The 16,856-nt window shown below is 42.4% G+C and overlaps 2 pseudogenes; both read right to left on the reverse strand.

Moving 5' to 3' along the window:
* Positions 1-10,100: 10,100 nt before the first annotated feature.
* LOC108160862 lies at positions 10,101-13,227 on the reverse strand (annotated as a pseudogene).
* Positions 13,228-13,430: 203 nt separating this feature from the next.
* LOC117189822 lies at positions 13,431-16,375 on the reverse strand (annotated as a pseudogene).
* Between the last annotated feature and the right edge of the window lie 481 nt (positions 16,376-16,856).

Raw genomic sequence — 16,856 nt, forward strand, 5'->3', positions numbered from 1 at the left:
CTGCACCTCTGCAATTCATGGCCTTTGTTGAGGCAGTTCAAACACAAACGGCTCTTCTTTGCTTCTTTGTATCGTTCAAACGCAGAGAGATTCAGGAATGCCTGACATCTAGATATGTAATGCTCGGAGGAATTGCAATGGTTACATATAGGGTTAGGATGGTCGTTACTGGAGGTGATAAGGGTGACAGGATTGTCTTCTCCCACCTGTTGACTAGGACTTGTTGCCATGGCTGATCCCAAATTCTCCAGCATCCGACATCTCGCTTCCAAAAATGAGGCCATGCTTGACCACCGAGGTAATCCTGACGTCGGCAAGTTCTCTTCCCATTTCTCCTTTGTTTTGTGGTCCAGTTTCGTGCCTCTGATGAAGATCAGCAACCCATCCGAAATCTCCTGCGGGGTCGCCAAGGTCTGAAGTGCACGCAAGTGCGAATTGATTTTGTCGCTGAGCGCGCGCAAGCCGATAGCTGAGCCCTTCTCCACCCCTTGCAGCCCGAAAATAGCCTTGACGTGTGCCTGAAAATGTAACAGTTTATTATCAAATCGCAACATTAGCAAATTCAACGCCTTGTCGTAATTCTCCTCAGAAAGTTCCAAGGAACGAATCGTATCCAGCGCAGCACCATCTAGACATCCACGAAGATATTGGAATTTTTCGATGATTGGTATACGATGGTCTTTGTGCACCATTGTCGAGAACATCGAGTGGAATTCTGGCCAATCCATGTAGTTCCCCCGAATCGCGGAAGCTGCAACTCGGGTATTCGAGAACGGCCTATACTATTATAGGCGAACAACGACGAATTCCCCTCGAGAGTATGCCGAGCCGTTGAATTGGCAACATTTACCGTGCGAGCAGCCATCAACTCCCGCGACAGCCTGGACCTAACCTTCACATAAACATTCGAAAAGTCCAGTCGGGCATCATGGGCTAACTGCAGGAAATCCAGCCTTTCAAGGCTCGTTGGAGCGGCATCGAAATCCGCATTCATTCGCTCGATTTGCTCTAAGCGAGCTTGAAGTTCTGCCTCATCTAACTCGGCAAGCTCTTCCTTGGTGAGAAAGCGATCCATGGCCTTTAGTTGGCGCGCGATGGACTCGGCCTTGTGCTTGTAGAAATCTACATCACTCGGCATTGCTGCGTTCGCGACATTGGTAGGCTCAGGTGCTGCCATGTTGAGGTTTTAAAAGAGTCACTCAGCACGACCGAAAAAGACACCCTGTATACGTATAAACGTGGGAACCGAAAGCAAAGGGATTACAGCTAATGCCTTTAGCTGTGCGGCTGTGCGAGCTGTCCGATTCCGCTTTGTACTCCGCTTGTGTGTATTAGTGAGTTCGCTGCACTGCCTACCGCACTCCACTGACCGAATTGTCGCGACAGAGAAATTAATAGCCAGCAATGCGTGTATGTAGGTGTATGTAAGTGTGTTTTAGCACCGAATTGTGCTTAACCGCCGAAAATTTGCTGCGATTTGCGATATTAATTGACACTGCAACTCAGAGATCACGTCGGGGTCACCAAATTTTATGTGGAGATGATGTTTTTTATCCCCAATCGGCCGACTTATTATTTCGAATTAAATAAAACTCGGCGCAGAAATAAAATTACGATATGTTCTTTAATGCGTGACATCTAAATTGCAAGTGTGGATTGCCTGCCCTTTACATTGCCGCTCCGATCGCTAAGCGCAGCTTCGCTCGGCCGACGTCGGTAGGCAGACGCAAAGCGGAGATAGCGAAGAGCGAGCTGGCAGAGAGCGTTTAGCAGGGCAAGCAAGCGCAAAGCTTTAACAAACAAATGAGTGACATAGACATAAGTAACAAACAAAATAAGCGGCTGAGGGCCAAGAATTAGGTGCTATTTGGCAAGCAGCTAATCGGCTGGGTTCTGCTCCGAACAATGTTTTTATTGGTTTTAAAATTATTTTCCAATAAGATGAATACCTATTTTTAAACCTATTTTAACCCCCCCTTCGCGAAATCCTTAGTATTACTACTAACCATACTGTATGGTTAGTGGTATTACCTTGTGGAGAGGCCGTTCATAAGAAAGAAACATATATATATGTAAGAAGGGGTGGGCCAGCTGGCCTATTGAGGGGGCAGCGGAGATAAGCAACAGCAGTAATAACAGCAGCAGAGGAACAGCTGATTAGCAGCAACAGCAGTAGTAACAGCAGCAGCAACAGCAGTAGTAACAGCAGCAGATCAACAGCGGACAGAGAAGAAGAGGAACCGAGCGAAGCAGTGAAAAGGAGAGAACAGCAGCATACGGACGCGACTCAAGCAGCAGCAGAAAATCAGCAGAAAAAAGCCGTAACATTAAGAACTTTTGTAAGCACACATACCAGGCCACCGCGATAATAATACGAATAAACAACACTCTAAATAATATCTTACATATATATATATAGTTAAATATCCGCAACTCGAAATTTAGTTTTTAAAAAAGATTTTATTTTTAGTACTTAATTTCTTTATGTCACAAGATTGGTTGAATTCCCCGACTTAACTTTACGTCTGCTTGTCTCAAACGGAACTGATCTCTCTGCTGCTGGCTAGTTTCCATGAGCCCTTCTCTTGGAACTCCCGACTCTGGCTTCGGGCGTTGCTTTCCTCGGCTGCATCTTCGTGTCGGTGGCGTACGTGCCTGGATCGATATTTGGGGATGCGTCGGCTTTGATGAAAGGCATCCACTGCTGGCGATCGGTGTTGCATTACATGACGGAGCTAGGAATGTGATACTCCTTGGTTTTATGTCTAGCTTTGATTGGTCCTCATGAGTGGCGTGATTCTAAAGAATCGATTTCTCGAGAGTGGCGTGGTTCTAATGTTGATGAAACAATGTGGGGAAGAAACAGTTATTGATTCTTGAGTGGGGTCCTGTTACTTGTGTGGATGGGGTGGATGAATTGTACATAATCATAATGTGTATGGGATGTGGGGAATTATGGATATGTCACTCCCCCAACGTTTGTTATTAGCCTGTCCCTAGGCGATTACCCTCGGGTATAGTGACGGGGTGTCAAGTGCGGTGGCTGAGGTTGGTTCCTCTTCTGCTTCTATTATAGGGTTAATACATTTAACCGTGACTCTTTTAGAAGTTTTCTTAAATTTAACAGCTACTTAACTTAGTAGTACTAATATAATTATGACAAATGAAATTAGTAGACTTATTTGTAATAGGTTACTATATTTGGTGTATTGCATAATTATTTCATTAGTTTGGACATACGACAGTGGTTTTATTTTAGTTATGTTGTTGTTGACATAAACATTCTGGGCAAAATCTAACATTGTGTTTGATATTGTAAATTCATTTAATTGGATTGAACAGTTGTAGATTTGTATAATGGTATTTCCTTCCGCTATGATTTCTTGGTTTACACAATTCTGGTTTAGCGTTGTTTTTGGAAGATTCCATGTGATTAGTATATTGGGTTCAATAAAGTTTATTTGAAAGTTTTGAAAAGTTTTGGAATATGGACATTTAGTGGGAATTTGCATTAAAATTCCTTTTATACAATTGTCATTGGTTTTCAATCTAGTTTCTTTAACAAATACTTCTTAATTTTTGATGTAGTACTTGTCGTATGTCATATCTGTTAACATGTTATTTAATTCGTCTGGATACGGAACGATTTTATAGATTGGTACTTTTGTAATGTCTTTGGGAATGTTGGAAATTATTAGAATTTCGTTGGTATCGGATTTTAGCCATGGAGGTTTTTAAATTTAGTATTTTCTCAGAATTTATTTGTTCCAGGTAGTCTTGTTTTAATAATTTTGGATTAAATATACCGAGCCTAGTTAATTGCATACCTAGTTCTATATCTTCGATATATTCTGTGAAATGTTGTAGATTGAATATCAAAATTTATATTTGTTGATTCCTGTCTTTTTCTTCGTTTAGTTTGTTTATAACGTTTATTCCGCTATTAACTGCATCTATTACCAAATTTAGTTCATTCATTTGAATGCTATGGCTGGCTAAATTTTCTATTTTTTGTTCCAAATCGACTTTATCTTCCTGATCTAGTGTTCCAAAGAGATATTTGTAGGCTGTTCCTACTATATTGATTAGGCCTCTTTTATTTCTTTTGGTTATTTTTAGCCCGTTCATTTCTCTTAGCAATTTGTCTACTAGATATTTTATTTGGATTATGTCCTGGAATTATTATATTTGCTTTTATTAGATTTCTTCTTTTTCTTGAATTTTGATTTATAATGATTTATTTTCCTACCCCTATTCTTTTTTTTATAATGTTTTTCGTCTACCTGTCTAATTTCGCCCGTCCTTTTGAAAGGATTTGTTACCTTAGACTTAACTAGAGGTGATAGTTTATAGCGGGTATCTACTTCATACTCTATGCGGTTTTTATTTAATTGAGTGATTTTATTCACTTTATTTAGTTGGGTGTCATAATCAGGTGAGCCTGCATAAATGAATATATGTGGTATTATGTTTGGTTTTATGATTATAAGTATAAAGAATTAATTCAAACTTCGTGAATCTATCTTCTGGGTTATCCTCACTAGATATTATTCTTAATTTTTCATTTACTGTTTTATGAAATCTTTCTACGTCAGATATTCCATTTTGCTGGAAGTGATCTCTATTTTGACGTTTTCCGCATTCAGCCATGCTTGCAATGCTGTGCACATAAAAGCTGAATCTTTATCGGCTTTGATTTCAATTGGTTTGCCCATCTCGTTAAAAACTTTCATGATGGCTCTTTTTGCTTCTAACCAGTCACGACTTTTTACTTCTACAAGAGTGGCAAACTTCGAGTATACGTCAATACATGATAGGAACTGTTGGTTACCAACCATATAGAAATCTATGACGTATTTCTCTCTGATGTTCAGTATTTCCGGTGTAGTTTCGAATGCCAACTTCGTATTTCTATGCTCTGTTTTGGCAATATTACAAGTAGGACATTCGTTTATGATGTTTTTGATTAGTTTTTGATAATCCGGGTAATAGTATTTTCCCCTAAACCAATTGACGGTTTTCTCTATCCCTGGATGGAGTAAGCCTTTATGATTCTTTAATATGGTTTCTTTAAATTCAGCGTAATTCTGAATATCTAGGAGTTTCGTGCTTGATTTAATAGCTTTGGTTATATTGTTAGAATTAATGATTTCTAAATAGGCTTTTTGGAATGGAGGAAAATCTATTTCGTTATGGAAATATAATGCGCTCTTTTTGGTGCATAGATATTCCTTTATTATATCCTTCGCTAAGGTGTTAGTCATTTCCTTATACGTGATCTTGATGATTAGCTTGTGAAAATAACGAATTGTTTCTACCTTATCTTCATTGCCTTTTATTAGCTCAATTTGCCGATTGTAATAGTTAATTGGTCTTTCCGTGATAGCAATGTGATTTAGATTGTCTTCCTGTGCGCTATGTACAGTTGCACCAACGCTATTGGAAGCTTCTCCAAGGAGATTTTCATTAATCTTTACCCTTGATAAGGCATCAGCTACATGATTTTCTTTGCCTGGTAGATATTTTAAAATCAAACTCATTCAGTTTTATTTTCCACCTTTGTAATTTCATATTTGGCTCCTTGAGGTTGTTCAACCAAATCAAGGGTTTATGATCGCTTTGTATCTCGAATGTTCTACCGAACAGGTATGAACGGAAATACTTGGTTGCCCATACGATCGCTAATAATTCCTTTTCGATGGCTGAATAGTTTATTTCATGTTCATTTAGGGTTCTGCTAGCGTAGCAGATCGGTTTGTGTTCTTGTGACAAAACCGCTCCCAATGCTATGTTACTAGCGTCGGTTGTTACCGTGAACATTTTGTCAAAGTCTGGGAACGCAAGGATAGGGTCTGAGGTGATGAGTACTTTTAGTCTCTCAAATGCCTCGACGTACTTTTCTTCCTTGGGGTCTATGACAGCTCCTTTCTTTAGTTTGAGTGTCATGGGTTTTGCTTTGTTTGCAAAATTAGGAATGAATTTCCTGTAGAACCCGCACAGACCTAAGAATGACTTTATTTGTTTAGTCGTTTCTGGTATTGGAAATTTGAGAATGGCAGAGATTTTGCCTGGATTTGGTACTATTCCGTCAGTAGTGACTACATGACCTCGGAATTCAGTTTCCTTTTTCATTAATTCACATTTATCCATTTGTAGCTTCAAGTTGGAGTCTCTCAACTTTCCAAATACTCTCCTTAGTGACAACAAGTGTTCTTCCAATGAAGTGGAAAATATAATGATGTCATCTAAGTATACAAAGCAATCTTTGAAGATTAACTCTTCTAGCAGATTGTTCATACACCTTTGGAAGGTAGCTGGGGCAGTGGTTAGCCCAAAGGGCATACGAGTGAACTCGTAATGTCCATGCTTAGTGGAGAACGCAGTTTTGGGGATTGAGCTAGGTTCCATGGGTATTTGATGGAAACCTTTTGCTAAATCGATTGTCGTAAAATACTGACATTTACCTAGTTTGTCTAGGATTTCATCCATTCGTGGAATTGGGAATTTGTCCTTAACTGTTATTTCATTTAGACTTCTATAGTCTACTACCATTCGATATTTTTGCTTTCCTGAAGCATCTATCTTCTTCGGAATCATAGATATGGGCGAGCAGTAAGGAGAATTCGACTTTCGAATTATTCCCTGCCTGATCATATCTTTGATTTGCTGGTTTACCTCCTGATCATGTATCTGGGCATATTTGTATGGTCGTCTGTTTAGTCGTTTCTGGTATTGGAAATTTGAGAATGGCAGAGATTTTGCCTGGATTTGGTACTATTCCGTCAGTAGTGACTACATGACCTCGGAATTCAGTTTCCTTTTTCATGAATTCACATTTATCCATTTGTAGCTTCAAGTTGGAGTCTCTCAACTTTCCAAATACTCTCCTTAGTGACAACAAGTGTTCTTCCAATGAAGTGGAAAATATAATGATGTCATCTAAATATACAAAGCAATCTTTGAAGATTAACTCTTCTAGCAGATTGTTCATACATCTTTGGAAGGTAGCTGGGGCAGTGGTTAGCCCAAAGGGCATACGAGTGAACTCGTAATGTCCATGCTTAGTGGAGAACGCAGTTTTGGGGATTGAGCTAGGTTCCATGGGAATTTGATGGAAACCTTTTGCTAAATCGATTGTCGTAAAATACTGACATTTACCTAGTTTGTCTAGGATTTCATCCATTCGTGGAATTGGGAATTTGTCCTTAACTGTTATTTCATTTAGACTTCTATAGTCTACTACCATTCGATATTTTTGCTTTCCTGAAGCATCTATCTTCTTCGGAATCATAGATATGGGCGAGCAGTAAGGAGAATTCGACTTTCGAATTATTCCCTGCCTGATCATATCTTTGATTTGCTGGTTTACCTCCTGATCATGTATCTGGGCATATTTGTATGGTCGTCTGTAGACCGGGTCTTCATGTTGAGTTTTGATCACGTGCTTGATTGTACTTGTGAAAGTCAAATTGTCACCTTCTCTGTACTGCACATCCTTAAACTCATATAAGACCTTTTTTAACTCTTCCCTCTCTTCGTCGTTTAAGTGTTCCAATCTTAATTGATTACATTCCCTTAATTCACTGTCTAGAGCGGAAGCGAAGTATTGATCTCCCTCTGGAGATGGGTCAAGGCACTTAGGTGCGATCTTCTCTTCTTTTGTAGAGGGATCAGTGCACTTCTGTGCGGTCTTGCCGGCTTCAATAGCTTCTCCATTCTCCTAGCTCCTAGTGTTACAGTGTCATTTCTGTAATCGATGACGGCTTTACTTGCCATCAAGTATTCTCTTCCTAATAAAATATCATAATTTTCGGAAAAGTTATGTATGTAGAACTTTTGTTCGGACGGACATGTTTTGTTCGCATTCCTCATTATACTCTTAGTTAAACGGACAGGTCCATTGATGGTATGGACCGTAAGGTTATCGTCTTTTATCTCGGAATCTGTATAATTTTCTTTCATGATGTTGATCGATGATCCCGAGTCAGCGATACACCTTAATATTCTTTTATTAATGGTAATGTTTATATAGGGTCCTCCTCGGTTTCTTCCGAGGCGGCTTGATGAAAATTTACGTCCATCTTCGTTTGGCCCCTCTGGCTCTCCCTCCCTCTTTTAGTAGTTTGGTTGGGTCCACTCCCACTAGCTTGGTTTTGAGATATTTGCTGATTGAATGGATTCTGAGCCCTACCTTGATTCAAGGAATTTTTGAACTCATTGTATAATCCAGGATTTTGGGAATTTTGATTTTGATTTGTTCGATTAGTCTGACCTGTTCCAGATGAACTCTGAGTTTGATTGTGATAGTTAGTAGTATTATAATTTGGATAATAGTTTCCAACATTCTTTCGATTTGATTGAGACGATTTCGATTGATCTTTATTTGTCCCTGAATCTGTTGTACTAGCTTCGTACAATCCTTCTTCTTGTGCTGCCTTCTTAAGATTAGACAATGTGGTAATATCTTTTCTTGCTAAGGTCATGAACATTCTGTCAGGAAGTTTTCGAGTAATGACATCTTTAATTGTGTTGTTCAAAGCGTTTTTATAAATGACATTATTTTCTGGTATGTTTTCTAAGTTTAGCTCATTGTTTATTAATAATGCTTTTATCTCTAATTCTTCTATAAACTTACGAAGACTGCCGTTGAATCTGGTGGTGTATAGTTGTCGTAAGAGTTCTTCATATGGTGTGTGATTTTTGAACTCGTTGATCAGCGCCGTCTTCAGTTCGAGCCACGTGTTGGGTTGTATCATTTGCGATATGCGTTGTGCCTCTCCTGACAGTTGGATCTCGGTCGCTCCAAATAGGATCCTTTGTTGGCGAAGATCTTCAGTTGGATATAATCCGCATACATATTCGATTCGTTTGATAAATGAGCTTAGCTGTCCAGATGAACCGTCATAGGCAGGTATTTGTCTGATCGACAGCAGTGCCTGGTTCAAGTGGATTTCGCTCAATGATAGTGGTGGTAACGCCATGTTGTTGGTGTTGATTGGGTTTTGTTTTGTTTTCAGTAGTTTTAAACTTTATTTTGGTTCACTTGTAAGTTTTTTGATTTTGTATTTAGTGTTTCACTGTTCTTGGTGGATCACTATCTCCGCTTACTTCAGTTCACTTAATTTTAGTTTTGCAAATCGTATGTGCTCGTAACACATAGGTTCTTTGGCGGATTTCACAATTTTATTAACGATACCGGGATTACGTGATCACAGTAATTAGAAATTACACAAGCTGACCATTACCGAAATATAGGAGTTAATTTTAAACGAAATCCTACCGGCTGCGCCAGTTAAATATCCGCAACTTGAAATTTAGTTTTTAAAAAAGATTTTATTTTTAGTACTTAATTTCTTTATGTCACAAGATTGGTTGAATTCCCCGACTTAACTTTACGTCTGCTTGTCTCAAACGGAACAGATCTCTCTGCTGCTGGCTAGTTTCCATGAGACCTTCTCTTGGAACTCCCGACTCTGGCTTCGGGCGTTGCTTTCCTCGGCTGCATCTTCGTGTCGGTGGCGTACGTGCCTGGATCGATATTTGGGGATGCGTCGGCTTTGATGAAAGGCATCCACTGCTGGCGATCGGTGTTGCATTACATGACGGAGCTAGGAATGTGATACTCCTTGGTTTTATGTCTAGCTTTGATTGGTCCTCATGAGTGGCGTGATTCTAAAGAATCGACTTCTCGAGAGTGGCGTGATTCTAATGTTGATGAAACAATGTGGTCCATTGCTTATATTATGGGGGGCCCTAGCTTGGAGTATGGGAAGAAACAGTTATTGATTCTTGAGTGGGGTCCTGTTACTTGTGTGGATGGGGTGGATGAATTGTACATAAACATAATGTGTATGGGATGTGGGGAATTATGGATATGTCACTATATAGAAGTATACAATCAATATTTTCAGTCCTCACATAGGGTATTATACATATGGAAAGATGGAAATTCTTTCCCAATACGTTTGTACCAAGTAAAGAATGCCAATTTCCTTTCAAGTCGATATATATTAGAAATAAACTAGCTCAATATACTTGCATATAAATCTCAGATTTAATATTCAAAATATTTATACTCGTATTATATATATATATATATATTAATATATATATCTCTGATATATAGCTGGCCACTGAACAATCGCCGCATATGAAGGGAATGATGCAGCGAATTTCCTACTCAGATCATCGCCTTCAGTATGCATATACTGTGCCGATATTCCCAGCTGGAACAGAGGTACATCGAAGTCCTCATCGGATTTCTGTGGGAAGCGTAGGAAGGACACAAGCTTAGGAAGTTTTCATTAAAAGTTCATGAACGATGAATTCCTTACCGTAAGCTCCATGAAGAAGTTCAATGGTGCATTATCTATACCATATGAGAAGTATATATGGTACGGAGGGGTGTACTGTGCCGTGTAGCTGAGCAGGAACGACCAGTTGCTAACGGTCACGTCTTCGTACGGCTGAATGAACAAACTCGTGTGATCCGGACACGTCAAATTAAACTCGAACCGTAATGTTTTGTTATTGGGCAGCACCGTTTTGCTTAGCAGCTCCAAAACCGGCACCGACGGTGTCTCGACGGGCTGCTCCCGCGGCAGCCACATGCCATTTTCGTGACTTTCCACCCAGCGGTGATCGTACAGAGGCATGCCACATAGCCTGTGCGTCTTGCAGTCTGATGCCATGCTGATCAAGCCAGTAAGGTTCACCTTGGTTGCCTTCAGGGGAGCAGCCCCACGACGATCCTGGAAATTGAACAGATATCCGGACTCGTCCTTGCTGACTGTTCCATCGTACTGCAACCAGGATTAAAGAGTGACATAATTTAAGGAATAAACCTAATTTTTAAAAATACTTACCAAATATGGGACTCGCTGCACGTTGGTCTTGGGACGGTAGGGGAATCCGATTTGGGTGGAAGATGAAATGTATACAGTTAAGGCAGTCACAGCCAGCAAGCCGAGGAAAATGAGACTGGAGCGCCGTGACATATGCACAAGCAGAACCTGAGGAGAAATTTAAATGGTTTTACATACTGGCTGTGGCGTACAGCAGCAGAATAACGTACCAAAAAGTCCAAGGAGAAAATAGTTCCCAATGCAGTCAAGGCAGAAACAATCAAGTCTGGATTGGTAGATCTAAAAAGTGAGGGGTTGAAGGAGAAATTATCCCACAAAACCGTCAGACATTACTTACAGGCCAAAGCGACCCATCATGGGGGTTAGCACCACAATGAATGTGTAGAAGAGATAGCTGTTGTACAGGAACGGGATGACTTGGACGACTTTCATGGCGGCCGTCCAGGCAAAGCCGCGATCGTAAGTGTCCACGTGACGATGTAGGTGGTACGCAGTCCATAGAGCGTGAGTCCAATGCCGAGGATGGCCAGGATAGTGGCGTGTCCATGCAACACCAGCTGCAGTTGCTTCGCAAAAGAAACCTTTTCCTAAATAGATGGATGGATAAAGTCAAGTTGTATATAACCTGTGTGGTTGCTACTCACATCCCGTTGCAGCTTCAAGTAGACGAAAGAGGGTAAACTGAGACCGATGAGAGTCGGGCACACATAACGGCCGATCAGGAGCGCTGGAGTGCTCTAGTAGGTGAGGGAGAGGCCGTAAGTAGTAGGCCAAGCAGTAAAGCAATGACCTGGAGTACGATAATCAGAATGAACCAGCCGACGACGTGTCCGGCGGAGACATTGGACACGCTTGCGGTGCGCCACAAGGACACAAAGATCAGGACAATGGTAGTTCCAGCCACGGCATAGTTGAAGATGATGCCATTGCTCTCCGAGTAGCTGATGAAGTTCAGTCCCAGGACGTCGAAGAAGATTGTGTTCCCTGAAGGGTTTGCCTGTGACGACAATGTTCTTATAATTTGTCAAGGCTTTGTTAATTGTTGTCTTACCGTGGTATTGTGGAGCTCTGTAGCATTGGAAAAAGCTCGCACAATGGCGAGAACATTGTCGACTGTATTCTGAAGAGAAGCCCTGGGGATAACGTCGACGCGATCGTATCGGGTGTGATAGACGTAACCATTGAAGCACTGTCCTATGTCCAATCCTGAGGAGAGAAAAGGATATGTTATGTCTCTCGTAGTTAAGTTGTCACAACTGTTTTTCACAGGTGCGTACCAATAAGGTTTCCATATGTGCGGAATATTACGAAATCAGTGTCCGATGGGATGAGCCCCGTTTGAAAGATTTCCTCAGCCATGGTGGTGGAGAACGGATGCTTGGCGTTCTACTTGTAGTACTGCAATAGAACAGAAAGTAGACAGAAATAAGAATCTTAGGCATGGAAGGGCTTTCCCAGATTATTTACGTCTACGAGCCAAGGGTTATTGGGTCCAGTCTGGAAAATAATCTCGCGTCCTCCACTGCCAGCTGCATCCAGGTTGATGACAACCCTGCTAACATTAGATATATCGTTGGATTATAATGTCACACCAAAATGTAATTATGCCGTAGCTTACTTGCAGAATGGAGCCCATTTGTGCTGGGAGATGAAGCCTGGGAGATGAAGATGAGGCCTGAAAAGAGTTCTCCTCGGAGCCGTTAATCAAAAAAATGATTGGATGCTCGAACGTTTGCTTCGTGGTGGCGATTACTCGAAGCACCTCAAGGATCGTGACAACCATGTGGCCTTCGTCGCCAGCAGAGGGACTTGTCGGCTGTGAATCGAAGTGACTGTTGACCAGGAGGTAGTTTTCACTGGTGCAGTTCTTGGGGGTCAGCTTAACGACAATATTCTGCACCGCCTGATACATGTTGACCAATTCCCACTTGATGTAGGAGCCAGAAGCAATCTGGTCTTCAATCAGCGCCAACTCCTTCAACAGAAACTTGACAGTCTTGTTCTCATTTCCATCGCTGCCTACCACTTTCGTGCCGATATTTGCAAAGTCGTAAAGGTTAGCCTGTGCGCGTTCGGCAATGAATCCTCCCTTTGAGATATCCTCGATGGTGAGGGCCGCGGGCAGGAGGTAGAAGAGTGGCATCACTACGGCAAAGAAGAGGAGCGCCCAGAACAGAAGGAAGCCGCTGGCCATGTACCAGGGAATTTTGCAATCCTTCTCCTGTTTTTTAGTATTTTTAGGAGACGCCGACTCGACGCGTTCGTCTAATATCTGAAGGAAATACAATGGAAATGTGGTTAAGAAAACGGATTATTGTTGTTTTTAGGAAATGGTCTTTACAAGTTGTTCCTTGTCGCCCATGTTGGTCTTTTTTTTTCCCAGACGAGACTGAGCGAAAAACGCCAGTTGCTTTTAAATACTTCCCCGAAAAGCGACATATCATTCCATATGCTTTAAAGTCATTAAAAACTCAATTTGGTGTACATTTATCGCATTATTGTTCTTCTCGTTTTTCCCCCATTCGGTAATAACTAAAACCTGTATATGATTATACAAATTTAATGCTCCGATTTCTATCTTTTGATAAACACGATCTTTACAGTTTCAGACCCACCGCAACCCAACAACTGTTGCCAATCCGGAATCTCTGTAATCTATGAATGGTGAATGTTCAATAATCGCTGACGCTGGCTGCTCACGCGGTTGCCTCATTATATTTAGGCGACTCTTAACCCAACGATGATCATACAGCGGAACCCCGCACATCATGCGCTCGGTGCAGTTCGATTCGAGGCTCACCAAGCCCTTTAGGGGCATGCCGCTTTCCTCCAAGGGAGTTGGCCCACGTCGGTCCTGGAAATAGAACGCGTATCCGGAGTCTTCCCAGCTGACTGTTCCGTCGTACTCGTAAAACACTCGCCTCACTTGCTGTAATCGAATTTTAAATGTGTCAAATATTGCCGTAGATTAAGATAGTGAACGAACCAAGTAGTTGATCCGCTCCACGTTGGTCTTTGGACGATAGGGAAACCCGATATCGGTGGAGGTGGCAGCGAATATAGATAGGGCACTTACGGCCAGCAGAATGACAAAAACAATGCTCGGTCGGCGGAACATGTTCACAAGCAAAATCTGTAGAGTTAATGATACAGTTATAGAAGGTGATCACTGATCAGTACTGTAGAGGGACAGGGCAACATACCAAAAAGCCCATTGACAATATGGTGCCCAGTGCAGTCAAGGCAGAGACAGTCAAGTCCGGGTTGGTTGCCCTAAAATGGGATGAGACAGGTTGGTTAGGAAGCCATTGCAGCTAGTGGCTTCGCATTGCTTACATTCCATAGCGTCCCATCATAGGAGTGAGCACAACCACGAATTTGTAGAAGGGGTAGCTATTGTACAGGAACGGGAAGATCTGGAATAGCTTAAGGATGGTTGTCCAGGCGTAGCCGCGATCGTGGAGAGTCGTCAGCAAGTTGATCACGTAAAAGATGAGCGTCCATGTTATAACGTAGGCGGATCGCAAGCCATAGAATGTTAATGCGACCCCGAGAACGGCCAGGACAACAGCGTGTCCGTGCAGCGCCAGCTGGATGTAGTGGGCAAAGGAGACCTTGCTCTACGATAGAACGTATAAATAGAGTGAATACTTGGTAAGTGGCAGCTAATGGATGCCAGTGGACACTTACATTACGGTACAGTGTGTAGTAGATGGTGGAGGGCAAGCTCAGTCCCACGAGACTTGGGCACACGAACAGACCGACAACCAGTAGGGGACTGCTATAGTAGCTTAGCGACTTTCCGTAGAGATCAAGAGCGTACGCCACAACAATGGCGTGCCAGGCCAAGAACGAAGGCGATGACTTGAATCACCAGCACCAGGATAGCCCACTGCTTTACATCCTCCTGCGAGACATTCGAGACTGCCGCTATGCGCCACAAGGATACAAATATCAAGATAATGGCGGCACCAGCCACTCCATAGTTCAGATACTCGCCATTGCTGGACAAATAGCTGATGAAGAACATGCCCAGAAAGTCAAAGAAGATGGCGTGTCCTGAAGCAGAGGCCTACAAAAATTGATAGATTATTAGATCCGTTCAGACACCTTTTGTACTGTACTGCAGTGGGACCCACCTCAGTATCGTAGAGCTCTGGGGCGTTTGACTAGGCCCTCACCAGATTGAGGATATTATCGCCCGTATTCTGAAGGGCACCCTGAGGGATCACGTCCAATTCATCGTACTTGGTGTGGTATACGAAGCCATTGATGCACTGGGCAAGGTCGAACCCTTTTTGGGGAGCAAATCATATCTGAAAACCAAATACCACGTACAGATGTTTCTTTGGACTTGCCCACGAGGTTTTCATAGGTGTTGAAAATGGCGAAATCTGTGTCTGAGGGCAGGAGACCCGTTTGGAAGATTTCGTCGCCCATGGTGGTTCCAAACGGATGCTTGGCGCTCTCTTTGTAGTACTGTAACAAATTTGGTATGTACACTTAGTGCCCTTTGGGGAAATGTTTTGACGGAACAGTTACCTTTAAAAGCCAGGAATTGTAGGGGCCACTCTGGAAGAGAATCTCGCGACCACCAGTTCCAGCGGCATCTAGGTTGATGACGGCCCTGTAATTAAACAATATGGTATCTTAACTCTTTAGTAATCGCTGGGATCAAGGGATGGATTGCTTACTTGCAGAATGGAGCCCATTTGTGTTGGGTGATGAAGGCATGCGAGGCTTGTAGGGGATTCTCCTCGGCTCCGTTTAGAAGAAATACAATCGGATGTTGGAATGATTGCTTGCTTGTGGAGATCACCCGCAGCACCTTCAACATAGTGGTGACCATGTGTCCAGCATCGCCCACCGACGGACTAGTGGGCTTCGAGTCAAAGTGGCTGTTGACCAAAAGGTAGGTTTCGCTGGTGGAACCCTTGGGGCTAAGCTTGATGACGATATTCTGCACTCCCTGGTACATGTTGATCATGGTCCAATGAATGTAGGAGCCCGAGGCAATTTGAACGTCGATCTCAATGTCGTAGTATTCCAGCAGGACTTGCTGCTTGATCAGCTCCAGTTCAGCTAGCAGGAACTGCAACGTATAGACCTCATTTCCTTGACTGCCGACCAATTTCGTGCCAATGTTGGCAAGACCGGCTAATGTCTTGTGGGCCCGCTCCGCAATGAATACGTCCTGGTTGGTATCGTGAACCGTCAGAGGTGTGGGCAGGCGATAGAAGAGCGGCACGGCGATGGCCAGGAAGAGCGTGGCCCAGAAGAGGAGGACTCCCGCTGCAAAGTACCAGGGGCGATTGGCCTTCACTGCCAGTTTGGCTACCTTTTCGGCAATCGCCGCCTTGTCCTGAACGGACTCCTCGTCAGAGATCTGCCAATTTGTGAATTGTGCATATTCATAAATATAATAGGGGAAACGAAAGGGGTTTCCTAACGAGCTTGTCCTTGTCTCCCATCACCTTAGTATTTTGCAGATACACACTGGCCGCTGTCAGGAATAAAACTGCTTGCCTAAAGAAAAGGTCGAGATACTCTTATATATGCGGCGTGGGCGTCAAGTGCACCAAGTACTAATCTGCCGCCTTTCAATTACTGGAGCACGTACTCGAGAAAACTTATCCCAATCGCCGCTTGATAATCAAATTTATTATGCCAAACCTTGTCTTGGAATATTCCACCAATTGGTAACCGGAGATCAAATCTTCTTAATGAAGTATAACAAAGTATTTCAGCTCGCAAAACAATATCTGAGGCTGGGCTGCTCAGATGAGATCCCAGATGTAAGATTTTCACTTAGAAAAATCCAGTATTGACTGTAATTCCTCCAATATAATCGTATAATTGGTTAAATCTGTAATAAAACGTTTATGGCGCAGATTTTTATCACGATTGATTTAGGGCTTGATTGCACGGGGTGTGTTCATCATATTTTTATTTTGTGACAAGAATAATTGGTGTTTCAATTGGTCTACGACA

This window comes from Drosophila miranda, assembly GCF_003369915.1.
Source record: "Drosophila miranda strain MSH22 chromosome Y unlocalized genomic scaffold, D.miranda_PacBio2.1 Contig_Y1_pilon, whole genome shotgun sequence".
Taxonomy (NCBI): Eukaryota; Metazoa; Arthropoda; class Insecta; order Diptera; family Drosophilidae; genus Drosophila; species Drosophila miranda.